The following is a 4,622-nucleotide window of genomic DNA, read 5'->3' as shown; positions in this document are numbered from 1 at the left end:
CGTGCATGCACCACAGTCGAGGTGTTTGTACCAACGGCTCACAATGTAGTTGGGGGTAACTGTTCCATCTGTGCACCCCGGAAAACAACGAACATATGCCGACATACCAGGCCCATTCTTTGGAACAAGTTGCAATTGCATGACGTTTCTTTACCACCCGCCTTGTAGTGTACGGTCGAAGTAATGTTGCCCTCACCTGCAACGTCATAATAGGTGTTATCCCCGTCGTGGCGTAAACCAACCACAAAATCAAAACAAGCTGCTTCTATTTCTTTCTGCAACTCGTAAAAAATAGTGATTGTGAACACTTGTGCAATATGGCGTTCAAGTGCTAATGGTGTTTTATTCTTTTATTTTGGTATTAATGAGGGCAGAAGCTAGAGTAGAGGCCACATGGTAGGGTATAGATAAAAACTATAACCATGCAATCCTAACAACTGGGCAATATTAAAACTGGCTGTACGCCCACATAGTAGTGAAATTCAACCCCCCCCCCCCCCCCAAAAAAAAAAAAAACAACCGACTACAATATCTAGCGTTCGATGGGGGCTCATTCGTTCTGATATGAGTGGTACGAATCTATTAATCATACAAACATGTTAAAAACTATTCAAAAACACCCCCCTAATTCAAGGCATGGCAGCACACTCGTTAAATGCAGTGCAAACAAATTTAAAGCATGAATTGAACCTCGAACTACATCAGCATGCACATAAAACTACCAGTTCACATGCTTACCACAGGATCGGTCTAAACACGAATAATAACAGCGAAATTGGGATTCAAATTGCAACCGCATACCTGTTTGTCCCACTGCCGGCATTAATGAAGCATCCATGGGTGGTGTCCATTGGTGGTCTTCAGTCGGCGATGACCCCACTACAGAACGATGTGCGTCCGGGGACACCATTCGGCCTTCTGCAAAAGCACATGTCGAATATTTGGGGGGGGGGGGGGGGGGGGGGGGGGGGGTAGGGGGGTGGGAAAAATAACGACACCGGCGGTCACCCATGCGGCAAGAACGCGGGGGGTACCTGTGAGTTCGTCGTCGTCGGATATGCTCATCGTCACTTAGTGCCGTAAACCACGCGAACTATTAGCGGTGTATGGACGGTGAAATTCTGTTCAAATATGTTTGGGAGAGAGTTACGTAATGGGGGGGGGGGTGTATCCCATGTTGTGTATTGTAGGGTAGCAATGTGCATAGTCTACTTTGATGCCGTCCGATCTAAAACACCAATGCTCCCGATTGATCCAATAGTTCACACGTTACTAATGGTTCACACTAGAAAAATAGCATATATATATATATATATATATATATATATATATATATATATATATATATATATATATATATATATATATGTGTGTGTGTGAATGAGAAATTGATTCTCAAAGTGAACCTATTTGAGAGACGTCAAAAATTTAAGTTTAGATTCTAATTAAAAATTAGCATTTTAACAACTTTCGTTGCCTGTACGAAAGTTTGTGTTAAAAGCTTAAGTGTGATTAATCTTTGGAAAGTTTAATTAGAATTTGGGACAAATGTGCATGAATAAGCTTAATTAAGCTTAAGAATTGTAACCTTTAATTAGAAAGCTTAATTTGGGTTTGAAAGCACAAATTCATGTTTTTAGCACAAGTTTCGTGGCTCAATGATGCATGCACGAAACTTGGAAGCTTAATTTTAAGCTTTTGTTTTGGTGCCTTGAATTTTAATAATTTTTGGCTTAAGTTCGTGCTATGGATTTGGTGAGCACGAGTCAATGCTATAAGCATTGATTCGTGCTGCACCGTTTCGGTGCTTGCAGACCACTCGGGTGTGATTTCCGGTCCTAATGTGTTAAACTTTTGTGTTTGTACGGACTTCTCGGTCACTCAGATATTTTTGAAGCGAGTCGTTATGGTTGGTACGAATTAATCAGATATTAAGTTCGTGACCGTTGATATTATTTCGATAATAAGTACGACTGTTTCAAACGTTATAATTCAATTATTAAATTGAATTTATGTTGGTTAATGTGTCATGATAATGCCATTAAGTACCAAACTCCTATATAAACATGTTGTGGGAGCAACCCTTTAGACACAGAGACACAGAGACACAGTGAGAGTGAAAAAGTGAGAAACAACACAAGAACACACAAAAAGAAATTCTACTTTTCTTCTCAAAACTCTGCTCCTACTCCATTCTTGAAGCTGTGTTCTGCCCGTGCTCTAGTTCGTCGGGTTCGTTCGTTTGGGTGCTCAAACGTCGAACCGTTGTACGTTTTATCCTGGGAAACCTAGGCCACAACGCTCCTAGCAATCTTGGGAGGTGGCAAATAAGGTTTTAAAGAAAGAAATGCACCTCGCCTAACTCGTACTTTCTTCTTTATTCCTTCTCCTTCTTTCTTGTTTTGGATTATGCTCTGAGCAAAAATCCTTTCTACTTTCTTGTTGGATTGGAATTATAATTTGAGGATTATAAGTTCTAATTTTTGGTTGATATATATTGTTATATCTTTTTCGTAGATATATACGTATATATAACCTTTGGATCCGTTATATATATATATTTTTGTGTATATATATATTTCGGATATATATCCAATAATATTTTATATATATTTTCGTGTGTATATATAAATATTATTTTTTGGATAATAAATCAATTTTGGTTCATTATCACCAACAATCTTTAAACCTTATTATTTTGATAATGAACAAGTCGATGGTCTCCAAAAGTGTTGGATCCGTGAATGTTGCTCGTGGTGCACATTCTAATGGTAGGAACGGCAACGATGTTGCACATTCAGAGATGCCAGTTGATGGAAGCAACGTTGAAAATGATGTTTCCATGGGAGTTGCTAAATCACACGATGGTGCTCCGGAGAACTTTGGTTCACGATCCGGTAGACAAGTGGCTGATGGCATGCAATTGGTACATATTGCGATGCCTAATGGATCGGCTAAAAGCCACGAAGGATCCAGTGTTTATGTGACCACTACATGGTCTGAGGACTATGGTAGTGTCACCAATGACTTCAACTGTAATCAAAGGAAAGGCAAGCGGAAGCTTAACTTTCAAGAAGATTATGAAAAGAATGAGAAATGCCACTACGAAGCTAACCGTCATCCTGGTGAAAAGGTTGAGGACAATTTCGCTATGTTTAAAACATGTGGATGGTTGGACGGGTGAGGTCACAAGCGAGGTACCCCCGATGTGAGCTATGGACCACCCTTCGTGGAGTGGACGGTTGGAAAATGGAACAAGGCACACGGGTTGAAGGACTACTACGCGATAGGAATAAGGAATTTGTTTCCAATGTAGTTTTTCCAATTTATTTATTTTGAATAAATGTTGTAGTATTCTTGTCATACATTTTATTATTGAATAAAATGAATTGTTCCATTTGTGTGTATTGAACTTCGTATATTGTAAAATATTCTTGTGTGATATATATATATATATATATATATATATATATAAAAGATTCAAGTAGCATTATTTGGAAAATGCTAAAATGGCTTAAAGGCCGAAATAAAATGTAACAACAGTGTTACATGTTGAAATCTCGTAAAGAACTTCGGTTCAGGATCATATAGAACAATAAGGTTCAAGAGTCAATTTGTCAAAAAGTGTGATAGCTATATAATTGTGAGCGTCACAGCTCATGTGTTGAATATTTTAAATAATATTCTGAGTACGATTATATATGCTTGGTTCAACTAGTTTGGAAATTTGGTTGATTTGGTTTTGTTAATTGTGTTATAATTAACTTGATCAATATTCCAAATCATACTAGTATGAAATTTAATTTTAGACAAATTGTGTTTTGGTTAATAGTGCTTTTGTAGCACTAATGAAAAGTGCAATTTAAATTTGGCACTTTGAAGTGAAAATTAAAGCACTGTAACAGTGCTATTAGGCATTAGGTAAAGTGCTTAATTAGGCACTAACGGCCACTTGGTGGCAGCACCTTTAGGTGTAGAAAACCTAAGCTTTTGGTGCTTTTGTAATAGACTATGATTGGTCTTAACGCTAATGTAGCTTAAACCTTTTGTGTGGTGCTAATTCTTAGCAATTACCACATGTGAAGTGGATGTTGGTGATTAAGCTTGCGAATGATGTTTAATTACTTGGAATTGACAAAACAGTATTGTCAGAGTAATTATGCAATATAATTACGAGTTGATTAAGCTTAAGTATAAGCTGTATTTTGTGACAATTTGGCGGTAATTACACGATTCTTGTAAATTACTTAGACCTCGGGGCTATAGCTAGGCACAAGTCAATGCACTATGCATTGATTTGGCCTCGGTGCTATAGCTAAGTCGCTTGTCGCATTGATTCATGGTTGTGGCTTCGGTCAAACTCGAATGGATTCGTACGTGCTGATTCGTTCGCACCTACGAGATGTGTTAATTTTTTAGCACCTACGAGATCTGCTAACTTGTAGCACATGCTTATTCTTTATAAGAATAAAAGAGAAAAACCAATTTAATCGTGGATTAATGCGGTTACGAATGATCAATGTGGTGAACATGAAACACCTATTGGTGATTTCTATGAAAGCATTAGTATCGTACTCGAGCGTACAACACGGTATTCACCTCAATCGAACGTTATTGCCGAA

This window comes from Ipomoea nil, unplaced genomic scaffold, assembly GCF_001879475.1.
Source record: "Ipomoea nil cultivar Tokyo-kokei standard unplaced genomic scaffold, Asagao_1.1 scaffold3142, whole genome shotgun sequence".
NCBI classification, from domain to species: Eukaryota; Viridiplantae; Streptophyta; class Magnoliopsida; order Solanales; family Convolvulaceae; genus Ipomoea; species Ipomoea nil.
The sequence above is the reverse complement of the archived record's forward strand: the minus strand, read 5'-3'. Positions refer to the sequence as shown.